Below are 21,253 nucleotides of genomic sequence, written 5' to 3'. Positions count from 1 at the left end.
TTTTTTATTTGATTTAAAGATGAGAAGGTGTGGTTGTTCAATGTTGAAATGAGAATGGGAAGAGGTGGCAATGACAGTGGAAGTTGAGGCGGATGCGAGATTCTAGGGTTGAAGGATGGGAGACGGTAGACCTGAGCAGAACATTTCGTACCGACCGAAACTGAAATTTTCCGTGGTCAGTCTTTTAGTTTGGTCGGTTAGTTTTAAATTTTTTGATTTTGCGGGTTATTTGACTCGGTTTGCAATGGATTTTGTCGGTCGGGTTCGGGTTAAAATATTTGAATCCGTCGGTATTCATACCCGACCGACAGATGACAATTAAAAGTATGTTATTTCTTATGCGAGAAACTAAAACCCTAGCGCCGCGAAACCTTTTGCATATAGTTGAAAATGGAAGATAGCGTTTTGCGAGTTGTTAGATTCTGTAATGGCAAATCTGATTTCCTGACCCACCCGCGTTAATATTCTATACTTTTATTTAAATTAGGTGCATGAGATAAAATGCAGGTAATGAATATTTGAGAGGAGCAGAAGAAACCAAAAGAATGGGAAGGGAAACTGAAAAAGGAAAACTGAAAAGATATGAATTCAAATAAGAACAGGAACACTAGAAAGGTAAGGTGGCCTAACGCTCATTTTCTGCTCTTGCATTTACTTCCTCTTTCTTATTTCCATTCTTTCTATGTCGTGTTGAAGTGAAAATTGAGCAGTATGAGATTCTAGAACAGATTGGAAGAGGCTCCTTCGCTTCTGCTTTGCTCGTCAGACACAGACAGGAAAACAAGACCCCATAATCCCCTAATCCGACTAATCCGATCTAATTAACCCGATACCCGACAAACCCGAACCCGACAAATCCGAAACATTGTTACGGTCGAAAATGGGTTAATTTTTTTTTGGGTCGGTTTGGATTGGGCTAAATATTTTTTACCCGAACCCGTCCGAACCCGCCCCGTGATCAGGCCTAGGAGACGGGACATGAAGTAGAAAAGAATGGGGAAAGTTAGGATGTTGCTCCTGTTAAATTATTTTGGAGACATTAATTTTGTTTCTTGTAAATTTTTTATTATGTTATTTTGTTTAAGTTAAAAATGTGATGTTTTGTATTCAAATACATTTGGTTTTATTTATAAAGAATTATTATATTTTATTTTTATTATTCATGTATTATGGTATGTAAGATAGAAGGTGTCATATATTTTGTTTCACTTTCATTCAATGTTTCTTTTTTCTTATTTTCTCTCTCTTTATAGATAATTACATAGAGAAATCATGTAAATACTAATGTATGTTCATATAAAAAGTTTTAGATAAGAAAATGCAACTCACACTTGTAACATCCTAAATCTTCTAAAATTCTTAAAAGAATATTTTACTTAATTAAATAGGTTTTATAAATGTATTAAATAATTTTCAAATAATTATGAATATTTTTATTAATTAAAGAAAGATTTGTTAAAATTATTTATTATAAATTATTAAAGATATAAATATATTTTATTATGTTAACGTGTTTTGATTATATATTATGGTTTGATTAATTAAAACATTTTATAGATAAGAATGTTTTTAAATAATAAAAAATAAAAATTTAAAATTATTTTATTTAAAAAAATATTATATTATGTATTTATGTATAAGAATTTTAAATAAATAATTGAGTTATTTTATAATTATGAGTGTTATGTGATAAAAAAGAGTATGTTCTAGTTAATTATTATATTAAATTTTTAAAGGAAGAATATATTCAAAAACAACTTAACTTTGACATTAACTTAAAAAAAACTCAAAGTAAGTCTACTTTCAAAAGATCCTCCAACCCTCATAATTCTAAAAACAACAATAACGATATACCATAAAATTTATCATATATCATATAATTATATAATAACCTATATAGTTTTACAAAGACAGACTACAGCTCTATTTGATTCGAGAGGTGTAACTTTACATTGTACCATAAGGTGCTAATTTTATAGGCCCTCCATTGTAAATTATTTTTTTTATAAAAAAAAAAAAAAAAAAGAAGATAAAATTAGGATATAATGGTCTTATCCATCTTCGAGTTAAGTTGTTGAAGAAAAAGAAGATATAAAATATTTTTGTTAAGATCTTATTCTTATCTCAATATTCTTATTTTCATCTCAATATTCTTATATCCAGGTAGAAGATTTTTTCAATTTAACACTATATCCTTATAAATACATGAGGCAGGTCATTCATTCATTGTCTCGTTCATCAACTCTGGTTTTGACTTCCATTAGGTTTTTTTCCTTTTCTCTCTTTTTCAGTTCTTGAAATTGTCTCTTGCTCTTTATTTTATTTGAGTTCAGCTCTCAACAACTTTTTCCAATTTCTTTATTTCTATATCTTTGATTTTTCAATCTTTTTGTTGGATGTAGCAAAATGTTTTTACTCCGATTTCTTTTCTGAAACTTTTAGTTGGATTTTTCCATATCTTTCTATTCCGATTCATATTTTATTTTTCCATAATGATTAACTAGAGCCGTGAGGTAGTCTTTACGAAATCTCAATTTTCTTATTTCTTTAGATATTTTTCAATTATAATTGGACTTTGAAATCTTTTGATTTTCTTTTTCAGGTTTAAGACAATTTCAAACAAGAGACATCACGATAAGTTATACTTTATTTCGATTTTTTTTTTTTAAGAATAATATTTGATTAGTTAAAAGATGATTTTATATCCCTCTTATTTTATAGGTTTTAATGGTAACAAACTCTATATCTTTTAAAAAGAAAATATGTAAAAATTGCTATTTCAGACTGAGTAAGGTTAACTAACGTTCGCAAGATGAAGCTTATTTCAGACTGAGTAAGGTGAAGTAACGTCTACAAGATGAAGCTAATTAGACGAAACATGCAAACTGTTTATAACTATTATTATTTATTGTTGTAATCACTTCTAAAAGTGAGGATAACTACAACTTTGTAATACCTTCATAATTATTGTTATAAGGTAAAGTTTGGGCAGATTTGACTTTAAAAGAATACTTGAGTTTTAGTCTAGAAAGACTTGTTTATAAAGATTTGAGCTTGGAGATTCTTGTTTGCAAAAAACATTTATTTGAGCCAGAAGTGGCTTGGTAAAAGAATACTTGTAACTTTGTTAAAAGCTAGTGAAACTCAATCTGGTTGGATTGAGAACTGGACGTAACCTCGTTGATTAAGGTGAACCAGTATAAAAATATTGTGTTTTATTGATTACTCTTACTAACACTTTACCTGTTGTAGATACTATTTCACAAACTTGAAAACGTGTGAATTTTTTTATATATATTATTTAACCTTTTTCTAATATTTATCTTTTCTATACAATATATAATTTATTTAATCAAATTCTTCTTTCATACAGAATTTATATAATTTATTTATAATTCTCTACTAGAGAATAATTTATAATTTATTTAATTATATTTTTTTGAGGAATTTATATTTTATTTAAAATTTTATTTTTGAGAATAATTTATTTAATTAAAATTCTGTTTCTTACAGAATTCATATATTTTATTTATAATTTATAATTTATTTAAAATTTTCTTCTTGAGAATAATTTATAATTTATTTAATTATTTTTGTTTCTTACATAATCAATCATTTGTTTAGAATTTTACTCCAGAAAATAATTTATAATTTATTTGATTAAATTTGTTATTCTTAATTAAAATTATTCTCTTGAGGATAGTTCATAATTTATTTAATTAAATTTCTGTTTCTTTTACAATTTATAATTTATTTACAGTTCTCCTCTTGAGAAGAATTACTAATTTATTTAATTAAATTTTTGCTTCTTGCTGAATTTATAACTTATAAAGAATTATTATCTGGAGAGTAATTTATAATTTATTTAATTAAATTTCTGCTTTTTTACAAAATTTATAATTTATTTAGAATTCACTTCTTAAGATTAATTTATAATATAATTAGTTAAATTTCTAAATTATTTAGAATTCTCTTATTGATAATAACTTATAATTTATTTAATTAAACTCTTATTTTTTGTAAAATTCATAATTTATAAAGAATTCTCTTCTTGAGAGTAATTTTCAATTTTTTTAATTATATTTTTTTATTCTTACAGAATTCATAATTTATTTAGAATTCTCTTCTTCTGGAAATTAAATTCTGTGTCTTGCAAAATTTATATAGTTTAATTAAAATTATCTTTTCGAGAATAACTTATAATTTATTTAATTAATTTTTTTTGTTTTGCAGAATTTATAATTTATAAAAAAAATGAGAAAAATTTATAATTTGTGAAATTAAATTATTTTTCCAGCAATTTTTATAATTTATTTACAATTATCTTCCAGAGAATAATTTATAATTTATTTAATTAAACTTGTTTCTTGCAGAATTTTTAATTTATGAAGTTTCCATTCTTGAAAATAATTTATAATTTACTTAATTATTTTGTTTTATTTGCAGAATTGATTATTTATTGAGAGTTCTCTTATTAAGAATAATTTATATATTTTTAGTTAAATTTTTATTTCGATTTCTCTATTTATTGCAGATTTTTTTTATTATTTATCATTTTTATTGTAATTTATATTTATATTTACAAGTTTCTTTCTTTTGCAATTAGTTTCTTAATCATAGGTAGAGTTTCTCTATTTTTTTGTTACAATGAGTGTTGAAAATTTTGGTTACAGTGAGTGTTGAAAATTATAAAGGTTGATATTCAAATTTATATCCTTTCACTTCTAACTATCTTAATCTTATCTCTCCAATCATTAGGTAATCCTAATAATTTTTTTTCTTCTCTCTCGGTATATATATATATATATATATAATTCATTAGAGTATATTGTTTTATATTTTATTATAATTAGTTCAATATATATATTTAAGTGGAGTGAGGTTCTTTAGAGATTTGTTTGAGAAAGAGGAATAAAATATTGTAATTATATTTTTATTGTGAATATCTTTTACCGACTAGATTTTGTGATTTTTTCCTTACTCATAATTAAAAGATTTTTCATGTAAAATCTCTGTTATTATATTTATTTTCTCTACATCTATTTTTGCTTTTGCTTGATATTTATCTTGTTATCACAATAGTGAAATTTTGATTTATTATTCCATATCAATTTATTTGACCAAAAATGGAAATTAATTCTCGTTGTATTTAACATATGTTGGATTTTAAAATGAACCCAATATATATTAGAGAATACGTATATTGTAATATCTTAAATTTTTTATATAATATTCTCCATTTTATTATTATTATCTTATTTTTAAAATAATAATTTAAATTTTTGGTTGTCATATTCTAAAATAAATAGAGATTAAATATAATATTTTTATATAATTTTAATGCATTAGAATTTTTATCACAATATTTCTAGGAAACTAAAATGGAAATATATAAAATATAATGGCATTATAAAATTTTAAAACCTTATTTATAATATTTTTTAGAATAATATTTTAATTATTATTATGAAAAATAAATATTTAAAATTTCAAGTCTTTAATATAAATAATTGTTTTAAATTTATGTATATATATTTTAGAAAAAAAGTTAAAAAAAGTTAAAAAAAAAAAAAAAAAAAAAAAAAAAAAAAAAAAAAAGATACCTTATCTACATTAAATGTATGGATAAGCTTATGTTATGAAACATATCCATTAGTAAAAAGATTTTATCTACAAGTAAACAATGATTGGAAATCAACCAAAAAGGAAAAATATATCATTACATGCAAACTAAGTAATCATTACCAAATTTGCTATAAATAGGCTATGTGGTGGGGGAATATGGAACTAAGAAATTTTGAGAAGAGAGAAAGAGAGAACTTACGGAGAGAAAGAATATTAAAAAGGAATAGAGAAACAGAAAAGAGAGAAAGGAGAAAAGAAATATACAATTTTTGAGTACCTCCAAGTCATTTCACTTTTCTACTAAGGTAAGGGGGAGGAGATCTTTAACCTTTTAAAATTTTATATACTATTATATTTGTTTATTTATGTTATATCTATGTATGTTTATTTAGTGAAGTGTCTCTAACCTCATTTACTTGCTTAATCTGAGATATTTTTTACTCCTAATAATTAATAAGGTGGTCCTAATTTATGTTGTTTAATTATTTAATGATGCTTATCACTGTCATTTAATAAATTAATATTCTTTAATTACATTCCTTTTGTTAGTTTATATTATTATGTTCATTTATCCCGACTAGTCACTACTAAAATAATTCAAATTTTATCATAACAATGAATATCTAATATATATATATATATATATATATATATATATATATATATATATGTGTGTGTGTGTGTGTGTGTGTGTGTATAATTATATACTTACTATTGACTATAAATATTTCTATACTTTATATTTAATTATTTGTATTTATTTGATAATTGTTCTCACTCCTTATTTTTCTCAGTTTAAAATTAAATATATTACAAAATAGATGGATCTACCCACAATTCCAGATCCATTTACAGTTGCTATCTCTGTGTTTTTCCTGGGGGAAATTGGAGTGTGGATATTGTTTCCAACTCAGTCACATTTCAAGGCATAGGATTGTCTTCACTTGTCTTCTTTCCCGACCAAGAAAATCCCACTATTATAGATGAACCTATTATAGTGACTTTCTTTTTACCACTCGCTAATCACGCTAATTCTATTGTAAATTTATTTCCACCACCAATGTAAATATTATCGTAGAAGTAGAGAAAAAAAATGGTATGTAAATAGACATGTATTGTAAATATTTTTAGAATAACATGTAATGTAAATATGAACTAACTATATGTAAATATCGTAATAATAATGTAAGAAATAAGTAGTTTATCATTATGTACGTTATTGTAAATATTTTAATAGTATGTAATGTAATTATAAGCTAACTATATGAAAATAAGTTCACAAAATCTTCTTTGTTTTTATGTAAAATATTATTAATGTTATAATTGTGATAATAACATATAAGAAAATATATATTTAATATGAGTTAATCATTCATACACTGTCAGTGTAAAGTTTTTTACACTGGCAACCAATCATATTTTTTAAATTATTTTATTTTATTTTTATTTCATTAAATAAGCAACTGACATGATACTATTAAAAGATATGATTAGTTTCCAGTGCAAAATAACTTTACACCGATAGTGTATAGGTGATTAACTCATTTAATATTATATAATTAGGCTTTACATTTTAATAGTATCAGAGCAATGTTTCATGTGTAACTTGAGGAAATGTGCTAACCATGTTTTTGGTATGATAAACTAACCTATAAAAATTTCAGATGGCAGAAAGAAGAAATACATAACTGACCGAGGTTATACAAGCTATTAGGGACATGGCTGGAGCCTTGTTAAGAAATCAAAGAACAGAAGGAATGGGAGAGTCACAGGGATTGGTTGAGTTTAGGAGAAACAAGCCTTCCCATTTTGACGGAGGATATAATCCTGAAAAAGTTGAATTATGAATTAAGGAAATAGAAAAAATATTTCAAGCCATGAACTATCCTAATAACCAAAAAGTGAACTATGTAGTGTTTATATTAGTAGGAGAAGCAGAATATTGGTGGGATAGTACTAGAAGGTTATTATAAGGAGAAGAAATAATTATTACATGAGAAGTATTTAGAGCTAAGTTTTTTAAAAAATTATTTTCCTAATGATGTTAGGAGGGCTAAAGAAATATAATTTATACAATTAAAACAAGGAAACATGACAGTAGAAGAATATGCTTCTAAGTTTGAGGAGTTGGGGAAATATTTTGCTTTTTTATCATCCTGATGAGAAAATGAAGTGTATAAAATTTGAAGATGGTCTTGGACCTTAATTAAGAAAGGAAGTAAAAATATTATAAATTTCTGATTTTCCTACATTAATACACAAGTGTCATTTTCTGGAAGGTTTTGATCACAATATGGATAACAAACCAAAATATTTTGGTCCTTAGTTTAACAAGAAAAAGTATAATGAAGGAAAACCTTATGATCGACCTCAATGGAAACTCCAATCTTCTCAATTTGCAAGAAATTCCAGTAGACCTATGAATAATCAAGTTAAGTGTCTCAAGTGTGGACAGGGACATTAAGCAAAGGATTGTCATCTCAAAGGACTTGTTTGTTTCAAGTGTGGAAAGCCTGGTCATGTGTTTTTTGAGTGTGGACAACCAAAGGCACACGCAAATACTTCTGAATCCAAACTAAGATCTCCTACAACTGGGAGAGTTTATACCATGACTGAAACTGAAGCTGCTCAAAACAATGATTTAATACAAGGTAAATGTTTCATTAAAGCTAAAACTTTGAATGTACTGTATGATTCAGACGCAACTCATTCTTTTATATCCAATAATTGTGTTCAACACCTTCAATTGTTAGTTTCTTCTTTAGAGACTAATCTAATTGTTTCAATGTAACACCCCAATTTTCATAAAAAAATTATATTAATAATACGTAGTATTTATTTTAATATTTTTATGTGTTTATGAGAAGGATTTTTATTATTTAGCTATTTGATATGAGTTCTATCTTAATATAAAGCATGATTTTTAACTAGTATTTCGATTATTTGATATAAGACATATTTTTACGAAAATATATTTTATTTAGAGTTAAGTATATTTTATTTATTAAAAATGAGGGAATATGTTTAATGATATTAATTATTAATTTGAGAGGGAAGGAGGGATGTTGCGGTCATTTGCTAATTATTATTATTATTATTATTAATTTGAGAAAAAGGAAGTTATCAAGAGTCATTTCACGTATTCTGTCTGTGCTTCAAATTCTTTTACGCTCTGAAGACCAAGGAGAACTCAGAGAAGAGGAACAACCGGATTCTGCCTGTGCTTCGAATTTTTCTCATCAAGGTAAGGGGAAGAGAAACCTCACTTAAGGGTGTGAGAATAACTATTGGGTAGCAAGATTTGTCCCCAATCCCTTGCCTATGAGAAACAAGCACTTTATGAAAGTTTTCTGTTTTACTTTTTGATTGTTTTGTTACGTTCCTTATGTGATTCTGAGTGTGAATATGCATTCAATTTCAAGAATAGATATGTTTTGATATGGATTAGAGTGTTATATGGGTTCCTATGGGAATCCCTACGAGAAACAGATACATTATGAAAGTTTTTATTTTTCTTTTTGATTGTTTTGTTGCGTTCCTTGTGTGATTCTGAGTGTAAATATGTGTTTAATTTCAAGAATAGATATGTTTTAATATGGACTAGATTGCTCTATGGGTTCTTACACGAAACCCTATGAAAAACTGACAAATTTTGAATGTTTTCTATTTTGCCTTTTAAGTTTTCTGTTGTGTTCCTTGATGTTTACTGAATGTAAATATGTGTTTAATTTTAAAAATAGACAAGTTTTGATGTGAATTAAAGTGTTCTATGGGTTCCATTGACAACCTATGAGAAACATGTAAATTTTGAATATTTTTTGTTTTGCCTTCTGAATTTTTTGTTGTGTTCCTTGACGTTTGCTGAGTGTAAATATGTGTTTAATTTCGAAAATAGATATGTTTTGATATGAATTAGAGCGCTCTGTGTAGATTATGTGAATATGATGAGACAATGTGAAAAGTAAATGAGACATGATGATATGTGACAATGAGGCATGATATATGAGTAACTATGACAAGCGAAATGATAAGTCAATGAAGTGTGAGTGCATGACATGCATCATGTGCATCAATGTGATGGGTACAATGTGGAGTACATCATTAGGGAAGACCCTCCTTGTGTAACAACTTGGAAGAGTCCTAGGGGATAGTGCGGTTTGGATGTCTCGATTTTGCCCGTTTGTGAGCACGAGACGTAACTTGCGCAGCTTCGCTATCCCGACCAGCCCCTAGCAATACATCCTTCTAGTTGAGAGTATGGGTAGCTCCCAACAAGTAATCCTAGACTACCTTAGGTGTGTTGCTTAGGTAGCACACTAGTGATATGTGATATGTGACGGGTGCCACATGCATGCATTTGTGAGTTGAGTCCATGGCATCATTGCATAATGAGTGACTTGTGTATGTGCTACTAATACATGTATGACTTGAGTTATGTTTAATTAATGTGTGCTTTGTGTTGTGCTTTGTTATGATTTGTGTGTGTTGCCTGCCGTTATTTTTACACCTTAACTTGAGTGAGATGTTTATCACTCCCCCGTTTGCTCTATGTATGTATTTTATTGTGTTGTAGGTGACCATCAGCATGAGGATGTTGGTGATAAAGTTTAGACTTCAGTTAGGCGTGCTCTAATAGGACATGTGACATCGGGGTGTAGTTAGGACTAGCCGAGGATGTTGTTTCCATTAAACTGTTTTGAAAACCTTAGTTTCTTTTCTTTTGTAATTTCTACATTGGAGTTATGTTTGAGTTGTGAATGTGAATCTTCTACCTTATGATATTTGAGACACTTGTTTTATCCATGAAAGATGTTATCAACTATGAAAGATTTTATTTACTCCAAGAATATGTTTTCATAATTATTGTATATGTATGTTGGGATATGCGATATGTGGTTAATCTTTGAGTTATATGCATTGTGAATTGTGAATTATTTAAGTTAATTGTGAATCTATGAGATCTCGTTGTTCCCATAGGATGTTGATTGATGAAATTGAGAGATTTTTGTGAAATTAATTTATGCATTTAATTATTTGATTGTATAAAAATGTAGTTTAGGCATTAATTATGTTTTTAATTGATTACATTAAGAGAATCGAGTTTGGGTATAAGTTGTGTTTTGTTATCTAAAATTATTTATATGAATGTACTTTAGTATTTACGTGATTTTTCTATATATGATTAACTAAGCATGTGAGTTAAAAGATGAGTCTCATGTTTTATACGTAAAATATAGCCTTTGTACCTTGTAAGTCTTGCAAGGAGACTTAAATGATCGAATTAGTTTTTAATGTTGTTAGGATGGACTTTAAGCCCAAAAGAAAGAAAATCATATGGTTGAAAGATTACATTAGATTAACTTAGAATATTGGTGTATTGTTATATTTAATTTTAAGTTATTTTATATTTACGATGATGACATTTGTATAATCATCCTTTATAACTATTAAGTTATAAAGATATTAAGTTATAAAGATGTATTCCTTAGCCTTTAGAGGCATGAAGGAAAAATCTGAATATTATTTGTAACATTGTTAAAATAAAAAAAATAAAAAAATAAAAAAAAAAAAAAGCTGATTCAGTAGCCCAGAACGGGCCGTTCCCAAATTGAAACGGGTCGTTCCAAGCTACTGAATTGAACTACATATTGTAGTTGAGAACGGGCCGTTCTGGGAAGGAGAACGGACCGTTCTGGAGGGAGAACGGACCGGGAGAACGGGCCGTTCCGGTTGAGTCCCGGAACGGGCCGTTCTGATTTCAGAACCGGCCGTTCTGGGCGTTAATTTTGTGCGTGATTTGGGAGTTCGGAACGGGCCGTTCTGGGCCAATCCGAAAGTCTATAAATAGGGGGTTGGGGGCCTTCAGGAGTTTCGGAGTTCTTAGAGAGAAGTTTTAGAGAGAAGGTCTCTAGGTCAGTGAGCTCCTTTCTCTCCCAAATTTCTCTGTTTGACTCCTTTTCTCCTCTAGATCACTAACTCCTTCTGACTTTTCTTGAAATTCAGATCAGAAAGCTTGTTTTGGGAAGACTGAAGTTCCGAGTTGAGCCTCGAGGGGAAATTCTACTTTTGTTCAGTCTTTGGCTATCTGAGCCAATCTTCAGGTAAGGGAAGCTAGAATGTTTGTTATTTAAGTTGCATGTGAGTTTAGAAACTCAATTGATGCATGAAAGTTGAGGATCCATGGCTGGATCGGAGAATTCGCTAATTGTTCAAAGTCTTGGAAAAAAAATGGGGGTTCTGGTGAATTTGATGCATCAGATGGGCGCAGGTTGAATGCGCTAGGCGTGGATGAGTCTTGGGACTCTCAGGCTGGGATTAGGCTGGGCGAGCTCAGGCTACGCCGAGGTGAATAAGTTTATGAATGAATTGATGCTTATGCATGTTTAAAGTTAAAGTTTTAGATCATGTATGTATGATATATGATGTATGGTGAGGTGTGATTCATATGTATGCTTTGTGATGATACGTATGAATGTTTGAATATGATATGACATGCGTATATGTTCATATGAGTATGATTGTTGATCATAATGGTGGGCAGACCATTATGATGTATGATGCATTATTGCATGTGATGTCTTATGACATGTGTATGATTGTTGATCATGATGGTGGGCAGACCATTATGATGTATGATGCATGATTGCATGTGATGCCTATGGCATGAGTCTAGCCTAGGACTTGAGGTGAGGAAAAATATTTTCGAACTGGAAGAGCTCACATAGAGTCTCTTGAGAGTGGTGTTTGGATAGACCACTGATATATGAGAGTGGTGCTCTGGGAGGCCACTGGATTTGGAAGAGTGGTGCTCAGATAGGCCACTGGGTTGGGTGAGTCTCCTCTAAGTCCTTAGCTAGTGTTGGAGCGGGGTATGAGGTTGAGGGTTATTCTCTTAACCAAGTACTCGGGAAGGTGCGTGGATCCTTGCGGATAGTCGGTGGGCGAACTCCACAATTGACTTGGTTAATGCATGCCAAGGTCGTGGTAAGCCCGTACCCAGCTGTGCTATACCTGACGGTGGATCTGGACTTCCAAGTGTGTAAGTGACATCATCCGAGTAAACCCGAGGGAGGATTATATCCTGTTTAGCTGTGACCGAGCGGGCGCTTTGGGCGTGAAAACGGTTGGGATGGTTTCGGTAGGATGGAATGTCACTTATACAGCTCTATTGTTATGGAGATCTCCTAGGTGTATGCGTGACGACGCATTAGATGATTGATATGAATTGATATCTGTCATGAGATGCATTTATTGCATGATTATTAATATGATGAAGTGTGGTGTTTGACTTCATGACTGGTGGATTATATTTTATGCATTAGTAGTATTGGATAGAGTGTATGGTGTGACTCTATGAATACGATTGTGTAGTATAGATTATTATGATTCATTTGTGAATTCTAGCTTACCCTTATGTTTCCATGTGGTGGAACTGCGATGATCATACTTGGTATGGGAGCAGATCAGGGCTAGCTTGGAGTCGAGGTGACCGCTGCGAGACGGGGAGTTTGATCCTCGTGTTAGGGTTACCATTTTGGGTAGCGATTCTTGTCTGTTTGACCGGCACTAGGGAATATTATTTTTGGGATGACTGTACATACATGGCATTTTATTTTGTATTTAAAGAATTTGGTTATTTTTATTCTTATCTATACCTGTATGTATGAGTTATCCAATTTAATATTTTCCTTAGTTCACTAGTAGTAGTGCGATTCCACTAAGTGTAGAGACCATGGCGAGTCGTTACATTATTCTTATTGTAATCTTTATCTTTTTCATAGTTCTCATGGTGTCTATAAAGTACTTTATAGTAGGATAGTTTTTAGCTTCTTATCAATTGGTATTTTCATTTGACTCACTCCACTCCCCATCCATCTTCTAGTTGTGACACCTTCTATCACACGTTACATACATGTATAACTTATATTTTGGAAAACAACGGATACAAAAATAATAAAATTCAGCCATAATTATTCAAACATAAACTCCAACATAATATTTTATGTTTTTCCTAAATGTGACTTTATCTTCTTTATGTCTCATTGTATGTTTTAATTGATATAAATAATATACATATATATTGGTAATTTTTTAGCTTGGCTAAAAAATGTATGTTTTGTTGCCACTACTCGTTTCTGTGGGAAATCCTAATGGAACGTATTAGTGATTGTATTAGAAAATTAAAAATATGTAATTGTATGAATTGCGTGTTTAAAATACTTTTACCAATTGGAATGTGAAAATTTGGTTTTGATATGTTAACAATTTCACGATTCTACAATATGTGTAATTTGTGTAGTTTCCGATATAACATTGGGCATCATCAAGAAGAGTGAAGTTTATTCGCAGGACCTCTCACTCATTGACACTCCAAGGATTCCATGTTGTGTTTTTATTTGGGTGCAATTTAAACAAAAACCCAATGTCTATTGCGAGATTCCATTCCATTTAGGATTTTTGTTTGAGATTCCTTAGATTTCATGATGTTATTCTTGTGTTATGAAGTTAAGACATAGATAAATCTCTATATATATATAAATATGATTTCAGGATATTAATGAAAGGCTTAATATATTAATATGTATGATATATAAATTAATGAGTTCATGTAAATTGTCATGTATAAAATTAATTTGACATGGACAATATACATAAAATACAATGCCTAAGAAGAGATCCCTTTATATAAAAACTTAAAAATCTGTCGATGAGAATAATTTGTTTTAAAAGTCTTAGTCTCATCGAAATATATCTTATGTTGTTCAACTAATATATCTTATGTTGTTCAACTATTTCATCCAAACCTCGATAATATGTCATCCAAAGATTTAAAATAACTTTTATATTATAAACAATAATCAATTTTTAATCTTTTAAATTTAAAAATATTATTTTTAGTCTTTATAATTTTAAAGAAAATATATTAATCTTTATATTTAAATTTTATTAAAACATTTATCATACATAATTATATAAAATTTATTTATTATTAATAAAAATATTACATTAAATTTAATTAATATTAGATAATTATCATAATTAATCATTTTTAAAGATATTATTATTGACCTAAAAGATTAAAATAAAATTTTTAAAAATAACAGGAATTAAAAATAATAATTTTAAATTTAAAGAACCAAAATAAATTTACTTTAAATTTGAAAAATTAAAAACATTTAAACTCGATATTTAATATATCACAAACTAAATTGGAAAAACTATAGAAATAAAATTAAAAAAAAAAAATAACTTCTAACTCCATACTTATACATAATTTTCGATATTTATATATCTAAAATGTCTAAATAGCAACCAATGTGCCTCTCATCCAGCTTCCATCTACGTTTAGTTTAAATCAACCGAACAATGGGGTGCACCAAAAGAGAGGCCTTTCCATCAAAAGAAGCTCCTTAAAGTGTAAAACTATTCCCAGCTACTGAACTAACTATACTGCAACAGATTGTTCAATATTCCAATTCCATTTATTGAACATCATGTTACTTCTCAACCTCCACACCCACCACATGATAGTCACCAGCTCCACCTAGTCATACAACGTCGTGTGCAATTCAATACAATAAAAGCATAAACACAATGTATATATTCATCTGTAAAGCATGAAATGTTCGTCTCATGGCCAGTCCCAAATGATAAAGGCAGCAACGCCGCTCCACAAGGCAATGGAATATGAGACGCTCCAGCGGAGATGCCACCCCTGAGGGCAGCGCCGTCAACACCAGTAAGCGTTGATTTATGACGGTTACATGAGAAATATACAAACACTGTTAGTTTGCTCTCTGGATAGTACGAGACTCCTTCGGAGAAATCCCCCGTCAATTTAACTTAAATAAGTCGGATAAATCATAAATTAGATCTGCTAGATGGTTGGTTTTAAAAGATGGTATCTACTATTTAAGCAAAAAAATATAAACAAACTCTGATCAGATAATAAATTCTTGAATCATGGCTATAAATGTAAAAATCAATTTAAGAGATTAAAAAAATCAAATAAGACTACATAATAAATAAAGTAATACGCGATTAGGCGCGATTAGAGATCAGAAATTGGAAGAAGTTGTCGGTCACGGTGATTCAGAAACACGGACCAATGTAGAACTCATCATATCTCTTCACCTTTGAATTTAAAGGAAAGGTAATTTCAATAAATAAAAAAGTTCAAAAGGAATGGCTAACATTAATCTCAATAACTACAGAAAAACAAGAATCTCAAAAAATATAAAGAATAGAGAAAAACTGATCATCAGAGACTTAAATACAATGAATCATGGAATAAGATCCAATCATATCGTTGCAGTTAGTATCTCATCAATTGACCAATAATAGAGAAAAACAATGACGTAGACCCAAAAAAAAAAAAGAATAATCCGGAACGAGGTATTAAAGATAAAAACTCGATAACAAAACTTAACAAAATACAACCATGAAATGTTCGTCTCATGGCCAGTCCCAAATGGTAAAAGCAGCGACGCCGCTCCACAAGGCGATGGAATATGAGACTGCTCCGGCGGAGATGCCACCCGTGAGGGCGGCGCCGTCGACGCCGGTGAGCATTAATCTATGACGGTCACTGGAGAAATATACAAACACAATTTGTTTGCTCTCTAAATAGTACGAGACTCCTTCGGAGAAATCCCCCGTCAATATAACTTAATTAAAAACATAATAATCAAGTGGGAATAAAATACTTTTAAATAACACAGTTATAAATTAAAATATAAATAATTAAATAAATTACACATTCTGCTCAGTAACAGAATTGTCATTCTCATGGATTTGAAAAATCTCTGAAGTCTGACATGTGAATTTGATTCTTAAATCATCACTGCAGAACTGCAAATACCTATAGAAATAACTAGAAAATGGTTCTATATATCTACATCTAAAATTATGAAAACAAATTTCGAAAAGCATACATAGCACAGGCTCTCATAAGAAAATATATCAGCTCACATTATGAATCGGAATAGCGTATACTGCAACTAAGGCAGAAAATCACTGAGCCACGCCAACACAAGAATAACCTAAAAGATCAAGAAATCAAAGAAACAGAATTAAAATGTAAAACTCGGAAGAAAAATCGATTAAATAAATCATAGAAGGAACAAATTTATCTGCGATTGGAGATCAGAAATTGGTAAAAGTTGTCGGTCACGGTGATTCAGAAACACGGACCAATGTAAAACTCATCACACCTCTTCGCCTTTGAATTCAACCGAATCTAATTTAAAAATAAAAACAGAGAACGAAAGCAACAGACATTCTCAAGAACAAAAGCAACAGAGAAAGAAAGGGAAATTCAAATTGAAGAACCATAAAGAAGAAAGAAAAAGAGAAACTAATCATCAGAGACTTAAATACTAGGAATCATGGAATGAATCCAATCATATTGTTGCAGTTTTTTTCTCATCAGATGATCGATACCAGAAGAAAACAGACACACAAGAAAACGTAAAATTCCGAACAAGATAACAGAGAAAGAACCTAATGAATGAAAAACTCAAGCCAGTAGATCCACATCCTCATGGAAATTGAAAACCTGAGATACCGAAGGAGGTTAGCGAGAGAGGGATACAGTGAGAGAAACACTTGCCGCTGTTATTTATAGGGAAGCACAATTGAACGGTGAACCATCTAGAATGTGGAAACCCTAAATTTGAAATGGAGGTGGGAAATGGGCCGGGTCCTTGTCTATTTGGGCCTCTTTGTCTAGTTTTCAATAACGCTTCTTGAAGGTTCATGATATATACACTTCTTTTTTTCTATAAGTATATCTCTTTCTATAAAAAAATAATTAAAATTTTAATTTTTTAATTTTATATCTATAATATTTAATTTAGTATTTTTTTTCACACATCTTCCTTTTTTTCTTCAATTTTTACATGCATCCCCCTTACCTTTCCTTCACCCCACCTATTTTGGTAGCATATGACAACTAAAAGAGAAAAAAAAAAGTGTGTAAAAAAGAAGAAGAAAATAGTAAATTGAAAATTGAAGGTGTAAAATTAGAAAACTAAAAAAAACTACAATATTTTTATAATTTTTATAAAAAAATAAAGGAGGTGTACTTAAAAAATAAAGGAGGTATATATATCATTAGCCTTTTTATAAGTGCACCTCCTTTATTTTTTTAAAAATTATAAAATATTGTAATTTTTATTTTATTTTTTTAATTTTACACCTTCAACTTTTAATTTGTTACTTTCTTTTTTTTTCACACTTTTTTTTTCTCTTTCAATTTTTACATGCTACTAAAATATGTGAGGTGAAGGAAAAGTAAGAGAGTACATGTAAAAATTGAAGAAAAGAAAAAGAGGAAAGATGTGTGAAATAAAGTACTAAATAAAATGTTATAAATATAAAACTAAAAAATAAAAAAATAAATAAGAATATTTTTAAAATTTAATATTTTTTAAAAAAAGAGGTGTACTTATAGAAAAAAGGAAGTGTATATATCATGAACCCTTCTTGAATCTTGATCTCTTATCTTTTTTTTTTGGTAAAGAATGAAATTAAACAGCAAACAACTCAAGACATAAAGTCTCGACCTAACGGTAACAAAATAAAATCAGGAGGACTCCTCCAAAATACATTGGAACCTACGTTCCTTACACCCCAACTAGCCAGCGTATGAGCTACTGAATTCACGTCTCTAGGGATATGACTTACATAAACTCCCTAGTCCCTAGCTAACATGCACTTAATACGACGAATAACATCATAGTGCTTATGCAGATGATCCCTCTCCATTGATCGGTCTTGAAATAGCGTAACTACTCCCAGGCAATCACATTCGCAACTCACCTTCCGAAACCCACCTTCCCAACAAAATGATAAACCCTCCTCCAAGGCCAACAGCTCCGCTCGTAACGCATCCCCATGACGAACTCCCCGCGAGAATCCTCCCCTCCACATACCGGCCGAATCTCGAATTACTCCACCCATCCCCATAGCAGAGTTCTCACTCAACCAACTCCCGTCCGTGTTTAGTTTGACCCATGGATGCTCCGGAGGCCTCCAAAGAGATTGCTCCACCCATAAACGCCTCTGAGCGTTGTACACACTATTCTCCACCGTAGACATTATCACCTTCCGACGGACTGCCGAGACCGACCAAAGCTCGTCGTTAAACACCATGTTATTCCTGAACCGCCAGACCCACCACAAGGTAATGGAGAGCTTAATAGCATCCGAATGCAGAATAATCCCTTTCAGCCACTAGGAACAGTCCATTACAGAGAAAGACCAGCCCACACTGACCCCACCAGACATCAGCACCTCCCTCGAGTACGGGCAATCCCGAAGTGCATGTAAAATAGTCTCTTGAGGGCAAGAGCAACGCGGACACGCACCAGACTCTGCCAACCTCCTATTAGCCCGAACCTAATTCGTTGGAAGGGCTGAGTGAAAACATTGCCACAGGAAGAACTTTACCTTCTCAGGGAGCCTTAACTTCCAGAGCTTCTTCCAAACTTCATCCTCTTCTATGGACAGACCCGTATTCAAGAAACGATATCCCTTTTCATTTTCTGCCTATAAATTGAGCTCTCTGCCACTCCCAAAAAGCACACTTTTCATTTTCTGACTTCTTTTCTTTTACACTCTCTGAAGAGCAAGGGGAGCCTAGAGGAAGAGACCAGCAAGATCTAGTTTTAGCATCTTCTTCTACTTATCCGGGTAAGGGGCGAGTGAGAAACCTCGCTCGGGATGTGGGAATAATTGTTGGGTAATCGGATTGACCCCCAATCCCTTGCCTGATGCATGCTCCTAGGAACAGGCAAAATATAAATGTTTTCTGTTTTGATTTCTGATTCTTCTGTTGTACTCCTTATTGAATGAGATGTATGAATATGTGATTAATTTTGAAAATAGATAAGTTTTGATATGAATTATAGTACTTTGTGGGTTCCTACGGGAAACTCTATGAGTGTTTTCTGTTTTTCTTTTTGAATGTTCTGTTACGTTCCTTGTGTGATGTATAGTGTAAATATGTATTTGATTTTGAAATTAGATTAGTTCTAATATGAATTAGAGTGCTCTGTAGATTCCGTGAGAAACCCTATGAGGAATAATTATAAGTATGATTATGTGAAATAGGGACAAATGACATTAGACATGATATTGTGAAATGTGATGAAATGAGATAAGTTATAACTATGAGAATGTCAGATGTGATGAATGTGAAATGTGAGAGTCCATGAAATTGTGAATGTGTGACATGCATCATTTGCATTTATGAGCTAATCAGGTGTACCTTTTGGTCACCAAGTGATGTAACCAGCTAATCAGGTGTACCTTTTGGTCACCAAGTGATGTAACCAGCTAATCAGGTGTACCTTTTGGTCACCAAGTGATGTAACAAGCTAACTAGGTGTACCCTTTGGTCACCAAGTGATGTAACCAGCTAATCATGTGTACCTTTTGGTCACCAAGTGACGTAACCAACTAATAGGTGTACATTGTGTCACCAAGTGATGTAACAAGCTAACAAGGTGTACCTTGGGTCACCAGTGATGAACTGATGAGAAATGTGATTATGAGACACGTGACTGGCGCCACATGCATTTATGAGTCGAGTCCATGAGATCATTGCATGATGAATGATTATGCATGTGTTATTGTTATATGTATAATTTAAATTTGTACCTAAATAATGTGTGACTATGACTGTGATTGTATGAACTATGTGTGTTGCCTAACTATTATTTCTACACTTCAGTTGGGCATGCTCTGATAGGATATGTGACATCGGGGTATAGCTAGGCATAGTTAGGATTTCATTAATGTATTTTGTTTGGAAAAACTTATGTTTTATCTTTTCCGCATTTGATAATGTTTTAAGTTGATGAATGTGAATTCTCTACTCTCACGTTATTAGAATGGTTGTTTTAATTTTAAACATTTTTAACTCAATAAGACGTTCTTTTTATCATGATTTCATATTTATGTTGGGGTAGAGGGTGTCACATCTATAAATTTTTAAGAAATTAAAAAAAAAATATATTACAAATAATTTTAAATTTATTTTTAATGTCATTGAAATATTAAAAATAAAAATTCTATGTTAATTTTGAATTTGTATTTAACGTTAATTTTGTTGAAATAATAATAAAAATGCAAGATAATCAATAACGTAAAATACATCAATTTCACAAGTAAGTTAAAGTCTCATCACAAAGCTACAATAATTCAATCTCATAATTCCAAATGAAAGTAAACAACTTAAAATATATAAATTTTATTGGTCTAATCAAAGCTAGAAAATTAATCAAATTACATCCAACATAATTCTATAACATGCTTAACACATGTTGGTAACTTCATCAACCTCACTTTTGTAGGAAAATAAGATGAGAGAGTGTAGTTTTAGGGTTATGTGGTACAAGTATAATTATGATATTTAAGAAATATTATTAAACGGGTACTCGCGGGTATGGATATCATCATACCCGCCCCCGCCCCGTTTATAAACGGGTAAAAATTTATCCGTCCCCATTATCCGCGGGTACCCAATTAGTTTATCCATTTATTATCCGTAACGGATTTTACCCGCAGATACCCACAGGTGCAGGTATTTTTGCCATCCCTAGCTATGAGTGCTCTCTAGATG

The 21,253-nt window shown here is 30.6% G+C and overlaps 1 long non-coding RNA gene and 6 other non-coding genes across 7 annotated transcripts; all 7 read right to left on the bottom strand.

The window, feature by feature from the left end:
- Positions 1 to 15,552: 15,552 nt before the first annotated feature.
- Positions 15,553 to 17,362, bottom strand: LOC109815767 (uncharacterized). Its single transcript, XR_002241207.3, has 2 exons — positions 16,597 to 17,362; positions 15,553 to 15,759 (listed from the first exon to the last, which is right to left on the bottom strand). It is a non-coding gene; the product is annotated as an uncharacterized LOC109815767 (long non-coding RNA).
- Positions 15,680 to 15,754, bottom strand: LOC114917019 (small nucleolar RNA SNORD18). The gene has a single exon (XR_003805741.1). It is a non-coding gene; the product is annotated as a small nucleolar RNA SNORD18 (small nucleolar RNA).
- LOC114917022 (small nucleolar RNA Z199) lies at positions 15,882 to 15,961 on the bottom strand. Its single transcript, XR_003805744.2, has one exon. It is a non-coding gene; the product is annotated as a small nucleolar RNA Z199 (small nucleolar RNA).
- On the bottom strand, positions 16,384 to 16,477 carry LOC114917018 (small nucleolar RNA R64/Z200 family). The gene has a single exon (XR_003805740.1). It is a non-coding gene; the product is annotated as a small nucleolar RNA R64/Z200 family (small nucleolar RNA).
- LOC114917017 (small nucleolar RNA U54) lies at positions 16,568 to 16,648 on the bottom strand. Its single transcript, XR_003805739.2, has one exon. It is a non-coding gene; the product is annotated as a small nucleolar RNA U54 (small nucleolar RNA).
- On the bottom strand, positions 16,767 to 16,841 carry LOC114917020 (small nucleolar RNA SNORD18). Its single transcript, XR_003805742.2, has one exon. It is a non-coding gene; the product is annotated as a small nucleolar RNA SNORD18 (small nucleolar RNA).
- Positions 16,984 to 17,062, bottom strand: LOC114917021 (small nucleolar RNA Z199). The gene has a single exon (XR_003805743.1). It is a non-coding gene; the product is annotated as a small nucleolar RNA Z199 (small nucleolar RNA).
- Positions 17,363 to 21,253: the final 3,891 nt, after the last annotated feature.

This window comes from Cajanus cajan, chromosome 2 (genome assembly GCF_000230855.2).
Source record: "Cajanus cajan strain Asha chromosome 2, NIPB_CcT2T_4, whole genome shotgun sequence".
NCBI classification, from domain to species: domain Eukaryota; kingdom Viridiplantae; phylum Streptophyta; class Magnoliopsida; order Fabales; family Fabaceae; genus Cajanus; species Cajanus cajan.
The sequence above is the reverse complement of the archived record's forward strand: the minus strand, read 5'-3'. Positions and strand labels throughout refer to the sequence as shown.